Raw genomic sequence first — 27,082 nt, 5'->3', positions numbered from 1 at the left:
CATTCTAGTGCAGATGTCTTTTTTATAGAATGACCTTTTTTTCCTGTGGGTAGATGCCCAGTAATGGTATTGCTAGATCAAATGGTCGTTCTACTTGTGACTCTTTGAGGTATCTCCATATTACTTTCCACAGAGGTTGCACTAGTTTGCAGTCCCGCCAGCAGTGTGTGAGTGTTCCTATCTCTCCGCATCCAAGCAACATTGATTGTTTTGGGATGTTTTGATAAAAGCCATTCTTGCTGGAGTTAAGTGATATCGCATTGTGGTTTTGATGTGCAAGTCCCTGCTGATTAGAGATGTTAAGTACGTTTTCATGTTTGTTGGCCATTAGTCTGTCTTCTTTTGAAAAGTTTCTGTTCATGTCCTTTGCCCACATTTTAATGGGATTGTTTGATTTTTTTCCTTGCTGATTTTCCTGAGTTTTATATAGATTCTAGTTCATTTTTTTAAAGCAAATCCATTTGTAGGGATAATTATTTTTAGTGCATGAAGAATGTGTTGCAAGAAGTTCAGCAGGGCTAAGAAAAGTGGGCAGGCCCGTCAGTACTGCCTCCCTTGAGAAGAGCCCTCAGAGTCTGAGGCTGGGACATGTTTCTCAGGAGCCTCTGAATGGTGTGGGCATCACACACCAGGGGAGCCATGTTGGAGGACAGAGAGCCCAGGAGCTGAGGGCAGGGCTGACAGGAAAGAAACAATGTGTTTGTTCCTACAGGATAAGCCCTCATGTCTTCACAGAAGTTGCTACCGTACAAAAAAACTAAATGTATTTTGATTTCCCGAAAAAATGTAGAGAAGAAACAGTTACAAATTCAAGGTTGTGTGCAGGTGAAACAGCCCAAAAGGATTTCAAAACATGGAGTCAGAGAAATGCAAGGACTCCATAAAATTTTAAGAAACTTCCTATAACAATTCATACAATGGGAGACTTACTTCAAGTTCACTCCCTTCTCTGAGGGGTCAGAGAGGCACGAAAAATATCTGTATCATGTATAGATAAGGAAACAGAAACCAACTGATTTAAAATTTTGGCCACATCACTCAAGAACTTAATGTCTAGGCTGGATCCAGAATATCACATTCCTAAAAAATAGTTCAAAATTTATATATATATATATATATATATATATATATATATATAACTTTGCTCTTCAAGCACAAAGTGAACTATTAATTATCATTAAAATAAGGATCTTTTCCTATCAATTGCAATAATTAGATGTCTACCCTTTTTTTAACTTTTGCCATGAAATTACATAAATACATCCATGAATATCTTCTTGAATTATTAGATGAAAATTTAAGGAAATTGCAAAATTCACTTCTGATTCCTTCAAGATAGATTTTTAAAGTAAAATATCAATGATGAATTATATACACTTCTCAAATATTTTGATTGCATTAATTTTCAAGATAAATATTAAGTACCCAGGACAGTTAAAGTGTTTTGTTTTTTTTTTAAATTATTTTAAAGGAACAGAAAGGAGATGAGGAAAGAAGATTAGATCCAGGAATTTTGGAAAATGCATAATAGTTCTCTGCATAAGCATGCTGTGCTGGGGATAGGTTTTGAATGTGTATAGACTTATTCATATCTCAAAAAAAAAAAAAAATCACAACTGATTTAAGCTCTGCCTGAAATAGCATTTACGTTGGCTAGACTTACCTGCTGCATTTTCATAGCTGCCACCAAATGCCCAGTTCATAGTCTCCTCTGAGTGCAGAAATGACAAGAAAACTGCACTTCTTTCAGCTCTGCTTAACATCATTTTCTTGGTATCTCTTGATTATTCATTGTGTAGAAGTCAGGACTGCAGTGACAGTGATTCCAGCATTAAAAGCTGTTGTCGCCACATTTTATTAATGTTCCCCAAGATAGTCAGTGATTTCTACACTCTTCTGGAATTGTAAAAAAATAAGGTCCCTAAACTAACACAGTTCTCAGGGAAAAACTATGAGGTCATTTATGAGCTCTCCAAGTTTAGACAAAAACATTACTTTGTCACTGGTAACCTATAAATTCTTTGTTTAGGATTGAAGTTAATATTTAGTGTTGAAGGATATTTGTTGTGAAATACATTTATCATAGGTTAAGATATGTGATTCTTTAATTTCATGAAAATGATTAAGTCAATCTGAAACATTTTATTACTCTCTTAGGTTCGTAGTATACATACTATATTAAGATTATTGTTAAAATACTTAATATTAGATAAAAATTGTTTATTTAGAAAATTCCTCCTTTGATTTTTTGATGTACTGTGTATTTACATATATTAAATAACATATATCTCTATATCTATCATCTATCCTTGTTTCTATCATCTATTCATGCATCTATCATCTATCTATCTCTATCCTCTTTCTAATCTGATCATTTCTCCTTGGTCTTGAGATGCTATGCTGGATGTTAATTAAGACATTGCATTATTTCAAAATCCTAATCAGCCTGGTGGTAAAGGGCCCTTTCAACATCAATTTGTTTAGAATGTGTGTGCATGTGTTTGTGTTTTATTTTTGGCAAGTATCATATGCTCCCTCAGTCTCAATTTCCCAAACAGAGCAATTTTCAAACATAAATAAATGTTGAAAAGAAAACGAACATAAAGAAAGCTTTTAAAAATCCATAATATTGCAATTTTTTTTGCTCTTCTGATTCCATTTATGTATTTGCCAACAATAAACTCAAAGCTATTATTTTGTAGTGGTCCAGAACATAGATTCTACAGCCCAGCTGCCTGGAATTCTAGCTCTGACACTAACTTTGTGAGCATGGGGCAAAGTTCAGTCTGTTGCTTAAATTTCTCTCCTATACAATGTGGATAATTAAAAAAAATACATGATAGGGCTGCTGTAAAGATTTAGTTACAGGATCAAAATCACTTATGTAAGTGTTACATACGTGCTAATGTAAAAGGTTTGACAAGGTCATAAACTGACCCTCAGGTAGATTAAACTCTGGTTAGTGACAAAGTTATTGAATACGGTATGTTTCATGCATGGTAAAGGGTTTTGGTTTTTGTTTTCTTTCTAGTTGACGGATCTTGAAATTAAAGAAAGACTATTGTCCAGATTCCTCAGAATCTGGAACCATGTTATGAACAGAAATCATTGAAGTGGTGAGTGAATGAGACTATGTCTATGTCTGCCATTTCCATAATTTTATACCTTCTAACTTCTTTCTGTTTACTTGAAGACCAGAATCCTTCTATAAAATCTAGGGTTTTATACCCAATGATCTACTTGATGATTCCAGTTAGCTATCTCAAAGATAACTTGAATTCAACATTTACCATATAGAACTAGCAATCTGCTCTTCACATAACTTCTCTACTTCCAACTTCTCAATTTCAGTGGGCTCTAACATCATTGACTTACTTTTCTGAAAAGAAAAAGGAAGTTGTCTATGACATTGCCCCTTAATTTTCTATGATATGAAATCTAGTGTAACACCATGTTTTGTTGCTGTATTATGACAATTATTTTATTATGACAATTGTCATGGGACATTTTGGTGAATGAGGTTACAAAATTATAATGAGCTAGAATTTGAATTGTTAAATAAAACGCCTATACTTGTACTTATGTTTGGTACTGCATCAAAAATAGTTGTGCTACTGTGAAATTTGCCAAAATATTCTGGTATATGCTTCCATGCAATATAGTCAATATTACATTATACAAAATAAAACTTACATTTAGTATAAAATATAATAAATTTCATATAGTATACTATAACCAAAGGCAATAGTTATTAAAAATGAAATATCCAATTTTATAAATCCACATATACTTACATATTTATAACTTTTTAAATATATCTACTTATATTTAAAATTATTATCTAGAGTGGTTAAAGGTTAAAGGTCTGAAATGCACACATATGTACACATACATGCATGTGCACATACAAACATCCCCTGAGTCATGATACGGCTTGGCTGCAATAAAGTCATAAAGCTATTTGATTGCAAGTGCCAGTGTTTTATATGAAATATAAGTGAATTGTTAGTATTTTCCTCTCTGTATTGAAAGGACTGTGAATTTATTTTTCCTCTGGTTTCATATCTCCCCTCCAGTTCTCTTCACTCACAATGTAATTTTGCAGCCTCACACCTGCTTATCCAGCCATCCCACTGTAAGTCAGAACCATTGTCATATTGCCCTATTGCTTTTCAGAACTAATGCATCCAGTTTTGCCAACAAACACAAACAAAGGCAGGTCTAGAAAGTATAAGGCAGTTCTATGAGCAAGTGGTTCTGACTCTTCCCTTTACTATCAGGTCTCTCCGACCAACAGGTACATCATGCAAAGTTCTCTATAAATAGATGACTAAAGAAAAAAGAAAACGAGCCCAATTTACAGGTGGTTCTTCAACATAAGTTTGAACCACCCAAAAGTGCTTTCGTGCAACATGGAGGCCCCATTTGGAGTTGCCCTAGAGACCACAGGGAAGAAAATCTCTCAAAGTCAGCAAAACTTCAACTGGAGTATTTCTTATCAAATTTAGTATGAAAAGAGAGACCCCCATCCACCATCCATCCTTAGAAGCCTGATTTGGAATGCTAAAAAATAACTCTTAGACAGGCATTAGTTTTCACATTCTGCACAAATTTATTTTATGTATTTGTCCATCAACCGAACATCTTTACAAGGTCTTTCTAAGATTAAAAATATTAAGAGCACTTTTTAAGTGATGAACACATCAGTTCCTCCTTTAAGTTCCTGTCTTAGGAACTTAAACATTGTCTTTCTAGCACAAAATCACAGTGTTTTAGTATTTGACCTTTTAGTCACTAAACCCAAATGCCATGTGGTGTTGAATTTTCTCTATTATTTCCAGTTCTATCTTGAGCATTACATATTAGCTTTCCATTGAATGATAAATGAATAAATTATAAATGAATAAAGTATGAATAAAGCATTTCCTCATCATTAATCATACTAAAAATAGTAGCAGGCATTGTAGATGTTGTTTTGGTTTGAAGCCAGATCACAAATACTAGCACCTAAGACTTAACTTCTTAAATATTTCATTATATTGTCAAACATAACTTTTAGAAATTGAATTTATACTCATCTAACCTTCAGATAGTTTAGTGTCAGAAATGATGTTAAGAAAACTTTTACTTTAAAACCTGATATTTTAGTAGTAAATAAATAAACCAGTACAGTGAATCTAAGTTATATACTATACATAAATATACAAATACACTACTTAGCTAGGTGTATATCTCAAAAAAAAAAAAAAAAGAAAGAAAGAAAAAAGAGAAATATGCCCTGGAATGTGATTATAGAAAATAATGTAGTAGGAAATCTATTTAAAAATCAAAACTATTTTATATTTTTAAGGTGCCTAATTTTAAATCTCTGTATAGAGTCATCATAATTTGATAGAACAAGACAACATATAATTTTTACTTTAGCATGCATATTAAGGAAACATAGTATCTTGAAGAAAAGGATTTTTTTCTCAAAGTCAAGCCTACTCTGGATTCTTTATTCAATATCTTTTTATCATTTCAACATCAGACAGCATTTCCATGTTGAAGTTTAGGAAAGTGAATCTCCCTTACATATGATTCCCTCTGTCTTATTGGCTATTGCTAAGCAACAATGTCTGAAACAATCTCACTACGGGGCAAGTGAAACCTATGGGAGGTTTAAAATAGGGGAAATTATCAGGTGAGTTCAAAGGATTGAAGAACATTGTCTAGCCCTCCTTCTGTTTGTGCTCAGAGGGAGGAAGGATCCCAAAAGGAAAAAATGCTGGTCAAACAAGCACACAGAGGGACTCAGATGTGCGTCTCCATAATTCACACACCACCTCCCTTTATCAGCAGGGTCCCCACATGAAATAGTGCAGTCATACCACATCCCAGTTACTTTATTCAGTTCCAGCTCTCAGATTACTAGATGATATACATTTATCTTAGCTTCAAAATTGGCTCCTTGTGATCTGAAAATATGTAACTAAAAGATGAACATGACTCCTTCAAAAATGCCAAATATCACATAATAGATAGAAAACAAAATAACGGGCAATGAAAACTGCCAGTCAAAAAAGGCAAGCAGGGGAAATAACACATTATGCTGCCACGACTCGCTGGAAAGTGGTAACAAAGATTTGATGCCACAGTATACAATCAAGTGGTTTCCTCTGTACCCAATTTTCCTGTCCCTGATTCTGCAATTTGAGAGATTATCTCCCTTGGTCTATTATCTCCCATGCCCACAATGGGAAGATGAATCGGAATGCTTGTCTCCTTTAAGGAATACACCAAGTAAGAAATTCATCTCTTGCCGGTGCAGATTTTAAAGACTCAGGGATTTCTCTTGGAGACTGAGCAGTCCCAGACCTTTGTTGTGCGGCACTGGGGTTTCTGTGGTTGTGTATCTCCTGTAAGTGATGGTCTACAACGGGGCCTGGCAAACTACAGCCTGGGGGCCAAGTCCATCTTGAGGTCTATTTTTATATGGCCTGCTTTCTTTGGATGTGTTTCTACACATAAATCGTTTTTAAAAATCAGAAGAAAAAAGATATCTCATGCCATGTGAAACTTGTAAAATTTAAATTTCAGCATCCATAAATAAAGTTTTATTGGGACACAACCACCGTCACTCATTGATGTGTTGTCTGTGGCCGGTTTTCTTCTCCAGCAGTGGAGTCCAGCTGGTTGCCACAGAGACCTAGGATGACATGTGAAGACTGAACTATTTACCATCTGGCCCCTCAGGGGAAACCTTTGGTGACTCCTGACCTACATGCCAGAATGGGGCCTTCTGCCACATGGCAACTGCTTTCAGATTCTGTTTATCACCGTTACCTTCACTTTGTAGCTTCATCTGAGAAACTGTCCTCTAAAAACAGGGGACATTTCTTTTACCACCAAGAAGACCTCTCAGTGAGTTCCTTTCACAGTGGTGAGCAAGGGGTGTAGGGATGGGGTGGGAGCCAGGTGACCACCTGGCTCTTCTTGGTTCTAATTCTTTCTCTTCCTGCCTTCCTAAGTCTAGGCACCATTATTATTGGGAGGGGAGGGGGCAGGAACGGAGGGTCAGGTAGAAGGAGAAAAACTAATTGCATCTTTCAAGTGGCGAAGACTCTCTCCTTTGACCAAAACTATAGTCAGGCTCCTCTGAGTCCTGCACTTGACTAGGCTCAATGTGGACTTCCCAGTCTGTCCCTGCAGGATCCAGACTGACCCAGAATCCTGCTAAGTCAGTTTAGTGAGAATCCCCCACTCTTTGCATTTGACAACCCTGGGTACATTATCACCCTGGCCTGCCTTCTAAATAATCCTATCAAGGCACTTTAGCCAGAAGCCCTTTATCCATGATGTGTCCTGTTAGTGATTTTCCATCTGCTCACCCCACTCTGCTCGATGGTTGTAAATCCCCACGTGATTTTGTTGGAGTTGGAGTTGAGGTTACTATCTCTTCTCTGCTGCAAGGCCCTGTTGCAGTGGTCCTTGTACCTATCGCCATGGTCCCCCTTGAGGAAAGCCCGACTTACCATCTTCTTTAACACCAGAGCTCATCATTATGTAACTCTCAGCCATGCTGGATTTCCCACCACTCTGAAAGGCTTCATTTGTCCTGATTGTATATTATGTTTTGTCTCTTTGCTTTCAGATATACCAACACAGGCTGAACATTACTTCTTTCCTATAAAACGTTATTGAATATAGCAAAAATAAGTCAATATATTCAAAGTATTGACATAGTTTTACATCTCTTAAAGCCAAACTTAGTAGGCAAGAATATGACTTCCGGGTTATTATAAACAACAGTTTCAACAGCTAGCTGTTTTGCTACTGTTTAATGAGAATTGCAAACTTCCCAGGAAGGACAGAAAAATAACAGTCCCTCATCCCTGCTTTCACTCACCTGCTACACCTGGAGTGCCACTCTTTGCTCTTCTTTTTAATGTGCCAATGGTTATATTGTCTGGATTCCTTGTACTCCAAGGACAGTCTGAACTCAAGATCAGTTAAGACAAACTGTAATGTTATTGGCACATGTAGTCAGGAAGCCAAGAGGTAGAATGAGCACTGAGCTATCCAGAGAGTCAAAGGATCTGACCAAAATTCTATAGTCCTCCCTTCACTTTTTAGCTCTATATCTGTATGTTGTTTTACTTTGGCTTAATTCTCTTGTAGCTTTTCTTCATGTGGTAAAAACTATGCACACCAGCATTATAGGATTCCATTAAACTATGATTTATAATCTCAGAGAAAGCAGGAGAATCTTGCTCAGGCAGCTTCCATACTGAACACCTGAAATCTAATTTGATTTGCCCTGTTGTCCAGATTTTTTTCTTGATTATTTTTCTTACAAAGTAGCAAAATAGTTTGCCTTTATATATTTTTTGTCCATAAGAGTGAGTTTAGCTGTCAATAGCATTGAATAAATAAATTATGTACATCGATACAATAGTATTTAAAATTAATTCAAACTACAAGTATACAAGGTAGTGTGTGTGTGTGTGTGTGTGTGTGTGTAATTTTTGCAAGGCTGAATGAGAATTCCTGAAGTAAACCTCAGAACTGGGTCATTGGTGTCATACTGGGCTGGCATAACATTTGTCATTGTATATCCATTAGCACTGTGTGAAAATTTTAATTTAAAAATGCTCAGCCAATAACAATTTAGTTTCCATACTGAGATCATTCTATACCAACCATTTCAGTTGCCATACCAAGATCATTGTCTTCATTTGATGGTCAAATTTTGGGGTATCAATTATTCACTCTCTGTGGATTAGAATGGTCAAAAGTATTTTCTTTTATTAAATTATTTCAGAATATTAAAATTCTGTACAAGCACTTATAAGAGTCTTTTAAAAATTGCTATTTTGTCTTATGTTGGGAAGATATTAAAGCCTATATTAAAGGATTCTATAAAGTCAGATCTTTCCAAATCAGGAATAATAAAGGATCTCCTAAGTTATGGACACAATGTCCTGTGTGATGAATGCTATTTCCTTCTCCATACTGGCTTCTAGAAACGTAAAATTTGACTTTGTGGCCCACTCATGGCAAATGTGAAAGGTTTTTAGGAATTGATTTTTGTATTAGTCTCATTTTGGGATCCATTTTATGAGTCCCTAACTTTGTATTCCTTTTCTCTTTCCCTCCTACTTCTATTCTAGGACATCTTAATGCATTTTATGTATCTATTCTTTTAAGAAATATTTATTGATTTTCTACTAATGGGCCAAGAACTGGGATGGACGCTCCACTCAAAGTAGAGTGGATTACAAAGTACATGACCTTGCCAATAGAAAACTTACATTCAACATAGGCTTACTTTAAAAGGCAATATACTAATTAATTACCTAGTAAAAATTTATCATGGTGGTTAGGGAAGGTAGATCCACATCCAGAATACGTACCTATTCCACTGAGGAAGAATCACAATATCTCCACGTTGGAAACAGTCAAACATGATCAATCTGTCAAACAAAAGGGAATGAGGGCATTTCAGACTCTGAGAGAATAATTGACTTCGCTGGCAGGTTGGCACTCAGCACTGGCAGTATCAGATCAGCTTTGGAAATAGGAAGTCCGTGTGATGATGTGAATGCTGAACATTCATTTCAAGCACCCTGTCTACCATGTCTGTAAACCCACTGTGAAAGCTTTGATGAAGATAGATGCTAACTCATAGCCACAGAATAAATCTTATTCACCTGGTTATTCTAAGTTGCATCTACAGTAAGTACTTTCTCATGAGCCTTGATATGGAACACACACATTTTCACACTCCTGGGCCATGTATACCCCTTCACCAGAACCCTTTGCTTCTGATCTCATAGTCAGGCATGATTTCAAGTCCTTCATTCACAAAAATTATGAAGCACTACTTCAGAGCCAGTGGTAAGTAAGCCTTACCTCTGACCATGCCTCAATGCCAGGGACAGTAGACATCCAGATGCACTGCTTGAAGGATTTTTTGGCCTTAGATCTATTGTGGACATACCCTAGGGGTCCCGTCAATGAGCCACACCCTTATTTAATCCTATCTGCTTGAGTATGAGTGCAACCTATGATTTTCTCCTAGCCAACACAACATGGCAAAAGTAATGAGAAGCCACTGACATGATGTTATGAAACTGTGCTTTAACAGACTGGAGTGAGTCTCTCTTCAACTTGAAGAAGTACGATGCTACTCTGTGAACATCCTAGGGCAAAGGCTGTGTGTCAGGGGCTATGTGGGTAGCTTCCAGGAGTGAGGGGTCTCAGTCCTACAACTGTAAGGAACTGAGTTCTGCCAATAACATGAAGAGCTTAGAATCATATTCTTCCCCATTCAAGCCTTCAAAGGAGAATGCAGTCTGGCCAGCACTTTGATTGCAACCTTTTCAGACCCTAGACAGAGGACCCAGCTAAGCCATACCCCGACTCCTGACCCACAGAAACTGATAGGTGATAAATGCACACTCAATTTAGCAGCTAAGTTTTGGGTAGTTTGTTAAATAGCAAGACAAAAGTAATACCTTGTCCTTCACGTTTGCTTTGAGGAGAGCTATAATGCGGCAGCAGTCCACTCTAGGTGGGATAGCATAGGATGCAAAATCATGTAAAAAATGGTAAAACTTTTATTTTTTTTATGACATCCCTCTGAAGGAATTGCCCACAATGATAATGGTGTGAGTGAAGAGGCAGTTTGCCTTCTCTCAACTAGCCATTCCTTCAGAACTTGCCCAGCAAGTTCTCCTATATCTCACGTCCACTTGGAGGAAATTCATATAAATATGTTTGATTTGGTGACTTAGCAGGTTAGATCATACCTACTTCATAGCAGTCAGCTCAGTTTTCAAGGCTACTTTATGTACTTAGGTTCAGGCACTTGGTCTCTACCAAGGCCCAACAGTGAACTGTGATCTGTTCATTGCCTGGGATTATTTCATCAGGGCTTGACTGCCACACCACACAGGTTTTTGATCAGCCATTGACCCTTTGTGTATCTCTGCATGTTGTCAGCCACAGGGACCAAGGAGCAGAGTGTCCTGTATTGTAGCCCACTAGAGAGTATCAGAGAGTTTTAATGCATAATCACTTCCATCAAACCTTTTAAATCCAATCATAAACTAATTGAATGCAATGTAAGTCTTCTTCCAATTCCCTTTTCTTTATAATTTATTGAATTCAAATTTCTGACTCTTGCCATTAAATTCTTCCAATCCTCCTATGATACACCCAGACTTTATTACAGACCCCACCTTAATGTGAATTGGTTCATGAGTAAATAACAGAAATGCTGAACTCCCCAAGCTATGGGAGATAGGTTATATTCTTGCAGATAATGTCCACTGAACAGTGCTAGACAGTTTAAATGATACTTTGGCATAAATAAAAAGCAATCAACAAGTCTCCCTTGAAAAGTGTGTGTGTATATATACAATTTATATATATACTGTATATACATATATACACTATTATATATAATATGTTATATAACATTACATTATAAATATATATATTATATATAAAAACTATACATATGTGCATTTTCCCTACTCTATCACTCCCCAGTGTGATCGAAATGACAAAATCGATAGTATAAAGATAAAAATGTGATAGAATTAAAACACAAAAATAGTGTAAGGAAGAGACAATAAATTTGATTTTTATCATAAACAATTGATGGGAAAATAGAACAAGAAAAGATGGGTGTGTCGCAGGAGGATTGGAAGAAGGTAATGACATGCATAGTGATTAAGAGTCAGAAATGTGAATTCAATTTAACACCCTGATAAAGTGCTAAATTTTGCTTTAGAAAATTAAAAAAAAAAAAAAAACAGCAGCATGTTAGCAAGGCAGATCACATTCAGAAGAGGTGACCTAGTCATATCCTTTCATTTTGAATTGTATGAAAAGTGTGTGAGACTCACATTGGCAAATTCTCTCAGTAGTATAAATTCCAAAATTAGCCATCTAAAAAAAAAAAAAGAAATAACTCTCTAGGAAGGATCTCTAATGAGAACATATAGTTTGAGTTTAATGTCAATGCATGCAGTCTGAGGCTAAGGAAAGAAAATGCAGCTCTTTCAAGGAGACAAAAACTCTAAACTTATCCACAGTTAATAAAAATCTTCCATATTTCGATAGTTGATTGCAGTCAGGGAGTATATCCAAAAACTACCTTCCCACTCCACTCCATTTTACCTTAAAATAAAGCCTGTTAATGGGTCACCCCTGACTTTCATTCTAATATTGAGCTCAAAATGTTCAAAACAAAGTATTTTGAGGAGACATATCTATTCAATTGCAGAGGAATAAAACATAATTTCATTAGCCTTTCATTATTTATAAACCAACAGGTCACCTTATATTTTAAGAAAACTCAGAGCTTGAAAAGAATTGCTAAAATCCATAAAAATTAGAAAGATATAAGAAAAAATCTGATACTTGAGAAAGTAAAGAAACTTTAAGAAACACAGTAAAGGTTTAAACACTTTCTATTAGTATCCTCAGCCCTCAGAGGGCCTCAGTAGGTTGTGAGAACAATAAAACAAAAACAGGCTGCCACGAACAGGGAGCAACTAGAGATCACGAAACTTTTCCTGGAAATCAAAACTATTCTTGCCCAAATAAAAAATTCTGTGGTCAGACTAAATAATAAAATAAAATGACTAAAGACCAACTTGATGATCTGGAAGCAAAAGTTCAAAAAATTCCAAGAACATTCAACAAAATGATTAAAAAAAAAACCAGACAATATAAAGAAATGGAAACATAAAGATGAATACAGGAAGGACAGCATTAATTAGTAATACTTCATAACTAAAAAGAAAACAAAATGGAAGGAAATATGAAAACCAAAGTAACAATAGAGCAGCAATAGAGAGAAACAATCTAAAACAAATGAACAAGACTCACATTGAAACCCTCCTGCCATCTGATGCTGAAGTTCATGCACAAAGTTGTTGGCTGGGATTCCTCACAGTCCTGCTTTATCACAAAAGATGGGAACCACAAAGATGGCACATTATTCATCAGTAGAACAGAGGTGTAAAGACCTTAAATGAGGAGAAAAATAATTCTGTATCAGGAATTACTAAGTATGAGATTCTTCCATGCAATGAAACACTATATAAAAATAAAGTGACATAAGAGAGGAGAAACAGTGGCATTAACTTTAGAAGGAAAGAAAGCTCAAAGATATTAAAAGTAGATCGTGATATTTAGAATGTTCTTTTTTCAGCAACAGGAATTTAGTGGCATTAGATTATAATTCTTCAATTTTAGGTCCAAGCACACTGCAGATAGGAATAAATAATGTGTATATATGTAAATAATGTGAAAAATGTAAATAATATGTAAAACACAATATGGTATATATTTGAATCTTTTACAATTTATAATTGGGAAAAGTTAATTGTGTTTGCAAAATGGGACACAAAAGTCATAACGCTTAAAAGTATAAACATAACACTGCTAGCAAATATTAGAAGAGATAAAAAGAGCAGAAGTAATATTCTTTATTTAAATTCTCCATTTTTCATAGGGGGGCATTTATGTGCTATCCACTGTTGAATTTGCTACAAAAATAAAGGATTTAAATGTTATTTAAAATTATAATGGGTATCAAAAAGCAAACAGAGACCTAAATAGTGGTTGTATTTCAGAAGTCAACCTGGACATTGAGGAAGAAGACATTTATGTTTAAAGAAAGCACCTATTTTTTTACTTTTTAATTTAAAATAATTTCATATTTACAAAACATTACAGAAATAATACAGAGAAATCCCATATGTCTGGCAGTGTGCACCATAGTATCTTTATCAAAACCAGTATTTTAGCATTGTAAAATACTATTAGCAAAGCTACAAACCCTATTCAAATTGCACCAGTTCTCTTCTAATGCCATTTTTCTGGTCCAGAACCCATCCAGAATCCCTCCTTGCATTTAATTGCTGTTTCTCCTGGTTCCTCTGCAACAATTCCTGCCTTTCCTTTTTTCTCATGACCTTGATACTTCTGAGGAGCACAGGTCAGTTACTTTGTAGATTATCTCTCAACTTGAATGTTCCTGATCTTTTCCTATGAATTAATTACTTTTTTCTTTTGACCATCCATGGGTATTATATAAAAAAAACTTATGAAAATAAAAATAATTTAAAGAATTTGCTATCAAATGCAATACATTGCATTTTATGAAGTAGCATCTGGGCTGGGCTAACTGCATTCCTCAAAATGCCCTTCCCTATGTTTGCCAGCCAAGGAGGGTCCCAAGAGAGATTCCTGTGTGATATTTGGAAGGTGGGATTGTGGGAGCCACAGTTTTGTAACTCACATTCACAATGATTTGACAGAGATGGTGGCTGAGCATGCAACTGTTCCCACTGCCCCTAGGTTCTCCTGCAGTCAGCTTCTCTCCCAGTCAGGATGGGTCTGTGATGAAGAGCCAGGACCCTTGGAATAACACCAAGATCAGAGGCAATTTTAATCGACTCATTTCCATCTGTCCTCACGGGTTATAGCTTGTGCTTCCGGGTTTCAGCTTGTTCTTGCTGCCATCACCTTACATTTATCCTCCCGTCTCAACTCCTTGCAGACTTCGGCATGAGACTTATAAAACTAGCCTCACAGAGACTGCTCTGCTCAACTGGCATTCATAATTGCCTATAGCCAAGTCCCTGCATAAAGCAAACAAACAAACAAATGTAGTGAACTCTGATACAGAATCTGGTAGTAAGAGTAGTTCCAAAGGAACAGAAACTTGAGAGGGATTCTCTGGATCTGTTCTGTGCACTCTGGAATTCTTTCTCTAGATTTAAAGGCACAAGTAACCCTGTTCCTAGGGGTCAAGGGGGAGATAGGTACCAATGGCATGCAATGGCAAGACTGTTACTTAACTTATGACCTTTGAATATTGATCATAGCATGACTACAGAAGGCATGGTTCTGAGTGATAAGGTACTTGCTGCCTTAGGACGGCTTAGTAAAACTAAGAAGTGTAATAGAGTCGGTTGATTGCTTCCAAATGATCTGGAAAACTTAAGAAGAGAAAATAATGAGTTCAAGACTTTAAATTTGTAGTTCAAAGTCTGCATAAGGAACTAGAAACTTCAATAACTACCCTGAAAGAAACCCGTTTCTCCTGTAAGCTCTTAGCTGAAATTTCTAAAAAGCAAACACAAAGTCTGATCTTGTGGGTGGCTTAAATATAATATAAATTGAATTCTGAACTTCATGGTCTCTTTTGTTAAAATGAGGGCATTGACTGGAAAGAAATATGATCATGAAAATTGGGATGGACATTTATGGGCAGATTTCAGTGAAACCAGCGACCCTGCATCTCCAAATTCTGCTGACCCTTCTTTGCCACTGGACGAAGGCCTCTACCCTAACTTAGGAGAGGAGTCTCTTTTAGTGCAAAGAACCTGTAATAATTTCCCTTGATGTACTTTTCTTGCAAGGCACTTTTGATCCTCCTGAGGACATTTCCCACCACTTCTCCTTGCTTCTAGACATAGAACTTGATTCAATATAATGTTGCCAATTTTTATAAAAAAACTAAGGAATGTACATGAGAATGGAACTTAACAGCAGAAACCAAGGTGGGAGAAATATAAATTTAATCAGGGCATTTTAATATGAACACACTAAGGAAATGTTCTGGACTCATGTTTTACTTCAAAGGCTAAGGCTATGAACACAAAGAAGACCTACACTAAATGTAATTGATATGACAGCACTTTTTTGGCTACTGTAGAGGAAGGTATCCAAGGACTACAGGTACTGGAATAATAGAGAGGGTTTATTATGTATGACCTGCTTACCATCTGGCAAGGGTCGGTGGATATACCTTCCACCACAGCCATTGAGATATAAATGTTTGAGGAGAGCCCCAGTTTCTTTGAAGGGTTCTGTGGGTGATCTTCTCCATAGGTCAGAAATCACAGTGGGGACTGATACTGCTGAAATGCGGTCTTTCATTGCAATAGGGAAAATGGGATGCCGGGACGGCAGGGGACAAGTTGAAGCACTCAGTAACTAAAGACAACACAGGCAATGTGACAGTCATGGACAGGAGAACCAAGGTAGTACCCAGAAGAGTCTGACTTGCAGAAATCTTGGGCTTTGGCTAGTTGATCATGATTTCCCTAGAAAAGAAATAAATGGGCATCCTAGTTATGTTTTAGCTGATAGGAATAAGCAAAAAACATCTAGGTCTGACGAATAGATATCTGACTTCAATTACCAGAACAGAGAGTCATTGCTCCAAAGTTAATTCCCAGACTTGGGCTGGTTTTAAGACCTATAACCCCATGAATGAAGGGAAGGCCAGGTCTTCTTGAGAAAGGACGCCACTACAATGCCTAATGTGCGTAGTGTTAATTGTCCTCTCAGCCTTTCCCAGAGAGACTTGAAGCTGCTTGCTAGGAGAACAGTCTATAAGAAAAGGGGAAATAATCAGAATTTTCAGGTTAGTGGACACTGATTCCAAAGTGACTCTAATTCCTGCAGACACAAAATCTCCCCAGAGTCTACCAATCAAAGTAGAGAATTGTGGAGGTAGGTGTCAATGGGGTTTTAGCTAAAGTTCATTTCACGGTGGGTCCCCGAACACACCCTGTGCTTATTTCCCCAATCCAGGTCAAAATGTGTAGTTGGAGTAGATACACTCGGCAACTGGCAGAATCTTCATATCAGCCTCATGACTTATGGATTGAGGAATATTATGGTAGGAAAGATAATTGAAAGCCATAGGAAACTAATAACCACAGGGGGAAAAAAAGCAATACCACATTTCTGAAGGTTGGAAGAAATTCATGTCACTAGAATGGACGTAGGTAGGGGAAGTAATTCCTAACATGTTCCCATTCATATCTCGCCTTTGGCCTTTGCAGGGACAGACAGATCTTGGAGAATGACAGAAGAACATCATAGGCTTATGCAGGTGGTGACTCCAATCGCAGTTGCTGCATCAGATGCGGTTTCGTTACTTGGGCAAATCAACACATTCCTGGCAGTTACTATGCAGCTATTGATCTATTATAGTGAAGGCTTTTTTTCTTCCTACTTGTTAAAAAAGCAAATCAAAAGCAGTTTGTTTTCAGCTGGCAATTCCAGCAATAAATCTTCACTGTCCTACCCCAGGAACATAGCTGTCCTCCAGCCCTAAGATTTCATCTAGTCTGTGTGTTTCTGGTTAGTGTGGGACACAGGAGGAATTCTTATGCTGGATTGGAAGGCAGAAGTGAAGCAACAGCTTTTTTTGTATATCACACGCATTGCTAACGATCCCAGCTCACCTCATTAGAGTGGGACAGCACCTGGACCTGCTCCTGCCCCAGCTTCCCCAAGATTTTCCTTCCGCTTCTCTGACTCCTGGGTTAGGCGCATGTGTTTAGCTCTGCGATGCAAAGGGCCCTGTTTCTGCAGGACACTTACACCACCCTGCTCAGAGGCAGTAAAGACTGATGTGGGTTTCAGTCTGCTATCCTGGGTTGCAGTTCATGATTCTGAGATCCAAATTATTCTTGTTCCCCACCACCTTGTACCCATTTTCTCTCCTGCGCTGTATGCCCTGTGCACTTGGAGAACCAGCATCAGATATGAAAATCACAGCGCTAGAGACTGCTTCATCAGCATCCAAATTTACAAAAGGTCAAATTCCTGTAAGAAATTCTTCTGTGCTTTTGTGGTGTACTTCCCTGATGGAACTCAGCCTAATACAACATATCTGAATCACTGAATTAAGTTTTCTTTGATAATTTTAGTAAATACTAATTTTTAATGGTCAAAGCCCTGTGCTCAACTAACATTTGTTATGTAGATATTTTAGAAATTTGGAAGACACTCTTCAGCTGTGGTCTTATTGTTTTCAGGCCACACACTATATGTTCTTCTTCAGTCCAGTAAACCAAATGTGCTTTTCTTTTTGGCATTTCTAATTTTTGATAACAAATACAATTTGACCCTACTATATTAATATTATTAAAATATATAATAATTTAATATTTATTAAGGTTTGCTTTCATATTTTCAACAATAGGGATTTATATTAATTACTAGGTAATAAAAATCTATAAGCATTATTTCTACATATTTAAATTATTTCATATTATACACCAATATTTCCTAATAAAGTAAACTGAAACATTATCTTGATGCAAATCATATAATATTCATACTCTTTTCATAATCTGCTGTTTGATTTGGCCCTCACTCATTGTATCCTTACACTAATTGTTAACATCTATTAAAAATAAATTTTTAATATATAATTTTATTTTATGTAATCTTGAAAAAGATTAAATATTCAAATTGTATATGCATTTTACACAAAAATAGCACAAACCTTGGCCTCTTTCGCTTTCCCTTTTTTATATACCACAAAGTTTTTCACATATTCTACATATATTAATAGTACATTAAACAGAATCATGTACCAATGTCAACAAGTAATTCTCATTCTATACTATGTTAGCTTTAGTTTCTGAAACAGATCACAAGATTATAAATGGGGTCAAAAATTTTACTAGGCAAAGTGTGTGAAATATATAAAATGCTTTTGCTTTTTTCCCCTGAAATATATGAACGTGTACTTTTATCAGCTTGTGTTTTAGCATACTTGTCAATTTTGTCAGTCAATGATCACTAGAAAATGGATCATTAGTATATGAACCAATATATTTTTTTCAACTGTTGAGAAAATTCCATGTAATTCCTCTTGTTCGTCTGTTCGGCAGCCTAATTTTTTAAATTTCTCTATTTGAATACCATGGGGCATATTTTGTGAAAATAAAATAAAGCTCTATGTTTAACATTCTTACAAGTTGCAATTTAAGGCTCATTTTTATATAAGCCAATGCATGAAGGTTGCTCAAAGAGATATTCAACATGGATATTTTTATTTAGGAAACAATAAAAAAAATCAACACTCACCCACTCCCCCAAAATCCAACCATATCTATCCTGAAGCAGAACACTTCAGAGAAAATACTTCATGTCAATTTTCACTGTCATCTTTTAATATTAACTATAATGTGGAATAGTCACTCCAATAAATGTTTCCTAATAGAAATAGAATAATGTGTAGAGCATTTCAAATAGAAAATGTAAAATATACAACTTTTAGTGACACATTTAAAGCATGATTTTTACATATATATTTTCAAAAATATTGGTTTTAATTCACTGGAGAACAAAAGATAATGAGGCAAACTTTTGTAAATAAATAAATATTAATATTAAAAATCAACAAAATATGTCAAGAAAGGACAATGGAGATGAATTATCTAATGTAATTTGTCTGATTAAAAATTAAATGTGGCATTAGTTGGGCACTAGTTAAATTATTTTGTCCCGACATTTTGTTTGGGGAATTTTCATTTCTAAGATTAAGAACAGGTCTCCGTCTGAAACCTGAAGTGTTATGTAACAGACTGAAGAAACTTTTCTTTATATATTACTTGAACACAAATGCCAATGCTTAATTTCTCCAATTTTCCAATACTTATTCACTGTATGACCTGATTACCTACTGAATTTCTCTATTCTATAATAGAGAAGTAAGCACTGCTTATTATAGCCTCAACAAACTCTAAGAGCTGAGACATTTGTCTCTTTATTTCACTGATGTAATTTATGTTCTTTTTGTAAAGTGCCTGGCTCTAAGTAGTTGCTTGATAAATAATACGCTTCATGAATGAACTAAACCTTCAAACACAGATAATTATAATTACCAAGCAATTGATTTTATACTTGGGGGGTTTGGGAAGGCAACCTTTGAAAATGAGAGTCCAGCTCCTTGGTGTACGCAGCTGTAGTATCACATGCCCTTGAGTGTGGGTGGGCCCGGTGACTATGATGCAGTACTTACCACCACGGAGATGTTACTTACACGAGCAAGATTTCACCTCAGCAGACTGAAGAGAGGGACTCTCCCAGTGGCCTTGAAGCAAACTGCCCTGTTATGAGGAGACCACGTTGCAAGGACCTGAGTCTAACCTCTAGTGGCTGAGAGTGGTCACTAGCCAAGAAGAGCCAGCAAGAAAACAAGGACATCAGCCATACAGTCATGAAAAAATTAATTCTGCAAACTACTCAAAGAAGCTTGGAAAATGGATCTTTCTCTTGTCAGACCTCCAGATGAGGACACTTTGGCTGACACCTTGATTGAAACCGCTGAAGACCCAGACTCACAGACACTGCGTAAGATAATAAATTTGTGTTGCGTTAACCCGATAGGTTTGTTACACATCAATAGAAAACAAACACAGGGTCAGTGTATTTTCTTATACTAGGAAGGTTGAATTCCCTCTTCCTGTTGTCATAATATGGTCAATATCCTTAAAAAAGTGAATCTGAATCAATACGCTAAGCAGAAAACAAATGAGCTGTGCTTACAGGAACATCCTGCTGGAACAAGCACAGCAAGAATTGCTAAACAAGTGGGTGAGAACGCCAGGAATGAAGAGAGGGTGTAAGTGCAGACAATGACCTTGGAAACCATGGTGGGAAATCCTCTAATTTCACAGCTACAGGAGGAAATATTTCACTGTGTGTCATTAGCTGTCCCAGCCAGGGCATTGCATTGACCCCAAGCAATGCGATAGAATCCAAATGCCAATCCAGCCTCAGCATGGGCTCTGCTTTGGCTGCCTATAAAGGGGTAAAGAGAAATTACTATCTCACTGTCTTTGCTATTTACTCTCATGCCTTGAAGTTATAATTATGAAATAATGAAATAGAATAATGAAAACAAACAGAACAAGAGTTCTCCACCATGAACCAAAGGGTCTTTATGTTTTGCGCAAATCTAATCCATTAAAAAAATGCTACTAAACCTGCCATTTAGTATCAAATGACAGCTTTGATATAAATTAGCCAACATGTGAGATACACACATTAAAAGGAAAATAAAAGTGATGTTATTTATCCTCTGCTAATTCTATCTAAGAATATTTTCTTTGCTTTCTTGATTATATTGGGATTAAACTTCAAGTTGCTTCTTAAAATTATCAATAAAGAAATTAATGCAGACTTGTTAGAAATAAATCTAATTTTCTATCAGTCCCAATAGGCCAGATCCAATTGGGAATTTTCTGTTTATTTCAAAGTGGAACACCAGCTATGTTCATTTCTATGTGGCTTTAAATAAGACATGCATGTTATCATTACTACTCTGAAATCAAAAGCTCAGGATCAAAAATCCAGTTGGCATAGGGTTGTGAATAATGGAACATATAAGCATGATGAATATTTTTAATTTGATACCATGAAAGAGAAAGTCAAATCAAACTTTTCCAATTAAAATCAGTAATTTTATTTTTATAATATAAGAAATAATTACCAAAATATTCTTGACCAACCAGCATCTTGCCTGAATTATTGACACAAACACAAATTGCCTGTCTTACTGATACTAAGGAATTTGAATAATTGAAGTCTTGATGCATTTTTAGAAATAAAAATTGTCCTTCAAATAAAATCTCACAACTTCATAATATTTGTATGTCCTTGGGAAAAACTATACTAGACAGAACTAATAAAAGTACTAAAAATAGATTAAACTATCTAAAGGACAAAAATCAGAGAGAATCAGCAAAATGTTTTTGCTGGGTGTGCTCAAAGTAATGTATATTTGTGCTTAACAATGCTGGCAAAGCCATTACATAAAAAATAATTGGGATATTCAAGGGGGAAAATACCTACTAAAAATATTTACTAGAAAGTAGGGATAGGAATTATGTACAATTAATGAATGCATCAACATTATCATTAGATGCTACTTATTTTATTTGGTTTTCCTAACCATGACATTCCATCATTTACTGAAATTAACAATTTCAATAAACATATTTCAAATGCATTTTTAACATACTTTAATATCAGAAAATCAGCTTCAAAAAGAGACCATGATATTTGTATTCACAGGCTTGATTTATATTTAAAACTGACATTGAGTCCCATATTTTTCAGCTACAATGAAAGACAAGAAAGAAAAAGAAATTATGCACATTAGGAAGGCCTAAGGTATGAAAAAGTAATAAAAATGTCTCATAATTCTTAGGGTTTATTCTCAATTTAAACAAAGGTGTAGGGAAAACAGCATACTTGCTCTTAAGGACAATATTTCTTAGAAGGGCTCTGCTGATGTTGCCTCTAGGAAAGTGTTCATAGATTTACTAGGATGAGGCCGCATACTCAGAGAGAAAGGCACACCCTTTGGGGCTTAAACAGACTTGTCAATCCAGTCCTAATCTGGAACTTCAGAATTATTAGCCCCCTGGATGGTGTCCTCAAGGGTCTGAGTCTTAAGCTTTGCAGTTACACCTGTACACGTGACAGCAACTTGGTTTGTTAGTTTCCTGTGGCTGCCATAACATACTGCTTACACACACTATGTAGCTTACAACAATAGAATTTTATTCTCTCACAGTTCTGAAAGCCAGAAGTCTGAAAGCAGGGTGGCAGCAGGGTTTCTCCTGGGGAATTTGAGGGAACATCTGTTCCGTGCCCCTCTCCTAGCCTGTGGCGGTTTGCTGGCAGTCTTTGCCTTTCTTTGCTTTTCAGGGGCATCACTCCAATCTCTGCCTCTATCATCACGTGGGGACTTCATTCTCTGTGTGTCTGCACATGGCCGTTCTCTAAAGACAAGAGTTGTTGGACATAGGGTCCACGTAATCCAGTGTGACCTCGTCTTAAGTAATTGCATCTGCAAAGATTCAGTTGTCAAATAAGATCACATTCTGGAGTTATAGGTAGATGTGAATTGGAGGGAGAGGCCATTCAAACCAGGAGAGTGTACTCTATGGCCCTGCAAAATTAATATCCAACCCATGTTGAAAATACCTTCACCATATCCTGAAATCTCTCAAACTTTTAACCCATGCTAGCATTCGCTCTAAAGCAACATTATCATATGTCATCAACTCAAAAAGTTCCAAATCCAATCATCTAAATCAGGTAAAGGTGAGAATATGAGTGTGATTTTCCTAAAGAAGTGTCATTCTCTGTGAATCCGAGACACTAGAACAGGTTGCCTCTAGCCAAAATGCAATGGTGGCACAGGCATAGGATAGACATTCCCATTCCGAAAGAGAGGAAACGGTAGGAATGAAGGGGTCACTCATACAAAGCAAGTTTGAAGTGTAGTAGGGGAATTTTCATTAGGTTTCAAGGACTAGTAATCAATATCAATGATTTGCTCTGCCCTCTGGGCTCACTGATGCTCCATTTTCTGGTCACCTGGATGTTCCACCAGCCCTTGCTTCTGGGCCCAAGGAGTTCCTGTCAGCCCCTGAGCTCTCCTCTGAGATTGTCCCACCTTTTCACCCTCAAAGGTGGCCCAACCCTCTCAGCCTTTTAGGCAGCTCATTGGTTTCCTTAATTTGATTGTCTTTCCCCCCATCCAATCTAAGTTGGCAGTGCTGATATAATATTCTCAAAATCTTGTTGGTTTTCCATGGATATCAAGATCATCCGTGACATTCCACAAGATGACTCTCCATGGGTCCTTCCTACATAACTCCATCTCTATTCCTTGCTTCTGATGAGACGGTTGATTGGATCTATTGATCGCACACACCTATTCTCTTTAGCAAAGGGTGGTTGTCCAGCCACACTGTTGGTGTTTTCACCAAAGCATGCTTTTTCAACTCTTACAATGTGGATAGGCTGAGCACTTTTTAATCATCAAGTTCTGGTTCTTTTTTGCTTAACAACCCCTTCCTCGATTTATACCTTTCCTCTACCATTTTACTAAATGAATCAAGGATAAACCAAGCCACACTTTCCACAGTTTGCTTAGAAATCTCCTCAGCTAAGTATCCAAGCTCACTACGGTTAATTTCTACTTTCCAACCAGCACCAGAAGACATTTGAGCCAAGGTCAGTGCCACAAGGACAAACTTATATCCAACGTCCAATCACATGCTACTGATTTCCTTCTGTAACCCCACCAGAAGCACTTTATCATGCTTATGTGTCTAGAAGGTTTCTGTTCGTGATGGCATATGTGTTCTCTACAACGACAGAAGCTTCCTCTATTGTCCTTCTCACTTTCTTCTGACTGGCCACCGGAATTGCTTTTTATGTCCCTATTTATACCAGTAGTTTTTCATGTCAATCTAGGCTTTTTCTACCTGCACCTCAAAATTCTTCCAGTTTCTACCCATTAGGCCATTCCAAATCCATTTCCCCACTTGTAGGGATTTGTTCCAAGAGTACCCCACATCTTGGTACCAACATTTATATGAGTTTCTGAGGGCTGCCATCATAAATCACCACAAGCTGAGTGTCTTAAAATAACAGAAATGTATTCTCTTCCATTTCTAGAGACTAAAAGTCCAAAATTAATGTGTCAGTAGAGTTGTTTCCTTCTGGAGGTCATAAGAAATAATCTGCCCCATGCTTCTTTCCTACAGAAGCTCTTGCCACGCCACGGAACACAGCTCAAGGCCTAACTTGCAGGCCTATGGATGAATTGTGCTAAGTATTTAACTGTGGCCAGTTTCCATGGAGGTCGATCATAGGAGACCAATGCGCTGAAAAAGCCAACATGCTAGAATGACTTCCATACAAGTCAACTTACTCGCCTTTTCCTATAGATAGAAGGGGATCATCTCTTAGCTACGTTAACTCAAGTTCTAAAATGTCCACTAATATTTTGTCAAAACCTAAAATTAATATATAAATAAGGTGCTACTAAACGAGAATAAATTTAAGTGGAACAAATGTTTTCATGGCTAATGGAAGAAAAATGAGAGTGAAAGTGCTATATTAATCATCTCACAAGAAACAGCTGTGAAGTGTGTGTATGTATGTAGAAGTTAATAAGTTTGATAATCATTTTTATTGTCTAACCAAGTTTGTTTGATATTAGAATAAATATTATTGAACCAACAATTAAACATCTAATCATGATGTGATGGAAAGAAAAGAAAGAGTTAAAGAGTAACAAAAAAATTTAATAATATGAAATTCATCATCTATTTGGAAGGGCCTACTTAATACATGACTCCTGCTAGTATTTTACAGTGTCATATGTCTACTGGCCTCAGCCTAAGCATCATGGAATTTTGTGATGAACCACATGATTGATAGTCATGAAGTGATTACTAATCTTCAGTAAATAACTATCATATGTAAGTATTTGATGATGAGGAGAAGAATATACAGTCTGTGAATGTACAGTTGGAGAGACATAATATTTGTGCATAAGGGAATAAATAATAGTATGTGTTGATTATACATTTTCTATTGATGAGTTTAGATAGAGCTGTCATGGGAAACTACTTTCAGTTGTGGGATTTAATTTATTTCCATTGCAAATGTGAGATCATTTTTTATATCTTATAAGCCCTTGAGAGCTGTTTAGCTAGAGCTGTTTAACAGGGCTAAATAAGAAGGCCTTTTGTTAAACCAAATCACTTAATTACCTCTCCCAAACTGGGGTCATTATAAGCTAGACAAACAGCAAACTTAATGAGAAAGAGGGCAAACATGCTTAGACTGTGCATTCAGGTCAATTTGACAGGTAAAGTTGTTCATTTCCGTAAAGACTGAAGATAAATGGCGCAAAGAGAAAGTGTTACAGGGTGGATAACTCTCTAAATTTTCTTGGGTAGAATAGTAGAAATATAACTTTATTATTATATATAAAGTATAATTTTATTATACCCAGAACAACATATTTAGGAAAGAGCGTATTCTCAGAATATTTGACTCACCCATGCAAATATGTGTAGGCTAAAATATCTTTTAATATTAATAATTAGCTCTGATTTATTATCTAAACACACGTAAAAAGTAGAAGTATTATTTGCAATTCAGTTTAGTCTAATTTGAATGTCTACTATATTGTCATATATAAATATGCCAGAAAATAGGCTATTTATCAAGATACAAATATATATATATATATATATAATAGGGTTCTACATTTAAGAGCTTACTTTTCTTATTTTATTTTTTTTTAATATTTTTTATTTCAGCATATTATGGGGGTACAAATGTTTAGGTTATCTATATTGCCCTTGCCCTCCCCTTGCCCTTCAAGAATGTCTGTCCCCCAGATGGTGCACACCGCACCCATTAGGTGTGAATATACCCATCCGATCCTCCACCCTTCCAACTTCCTGACACCCAATGAATGTTAGGCTTAATTTTTAAAGAACTGATACCATTCATGTTTTTAAATGAGCATTTTTGTTGCTTTGTTATGTGTATAAAGGGTAACATCTCTAGGAGAGACAGAGAAACCAATGCATATGTCATCAGTACATGAATATGGATGCATGCATGCATCTATTATGAATTGACTATAAGAATATGCACTAGAATGTGCACCTCCTCTATCTCATAGAAAGCCCTGCTCCTCTAACTGAAATAAGTCATTTTGCTATCTAGAAGCTGTTCTTTAACACTCCTAAACCCTTCTCTGAGCAAATAAACTCCTTATTCTACTTCTTGACCCAATTCTTCTGTTCAATTTTAATGCACCCCCTCAGGCAGAGTTAGTGAGTCGCTCCTCTGTGGTTAATTAGTGTTTTGTTTTGTCTTACCTTGTATCATTGGTAGTATTTTTTTACATAATAAACCATTTATGTGTCTGTTTACACAACTAAACTGACTTGTTTAAAAGAAAGATCATATACAGCATTTTACTTTTATAAACAGTCACAGTTTTGTTAATTGATAGATGCTCACAAACAAGTTTTGTCCAAAGAATGACTATAGAAATTACACTGTGCATCATTTTGGATATCATAGTTAGATGGAAAAGTCCATGATTTTATTATTTTCTATAACATAATCAACTGACCAAACTAAATACAGGACAAGACTATTATTATCTCTTTGCAGCCAACTTGGACCAAAAGCCAAACACTCAAATGTTTTGTCCAATGTGGCTATTGACTTACAAATACAACCTAATAATCAGCAAACAGAAAATCATTCATTCTTTAACCACTAAAATGATCACCTAAAGGTGATTCCCAAATTGCTCATAAGTAGTGCTATGTTATACAATTATAACATAGAAATGTGTTATTCTTATTTTGCTAGATTGTGGGAAAATACTGTAAAATATAAAATAGGAGCTACCCAACTCTCT

Source organism: Microcebus murinus, chromosome 17, assembly GCF_040939455.1.
Source record: "Microcebus murinus isolate Inina chromosome 17, M.murinus_Inina_mat1.0, whole genome shotgun sequence".
Taxonomy (NCBI): domain Eukaryota; kingdom Metazoa; phylum Chordata; class Mammalia; order Primates; family Cheirogaleidae; genus Microcebus; species Microcebus murinus.
This window is presented reverse-complemented; position numbering follows the sequence as displayed.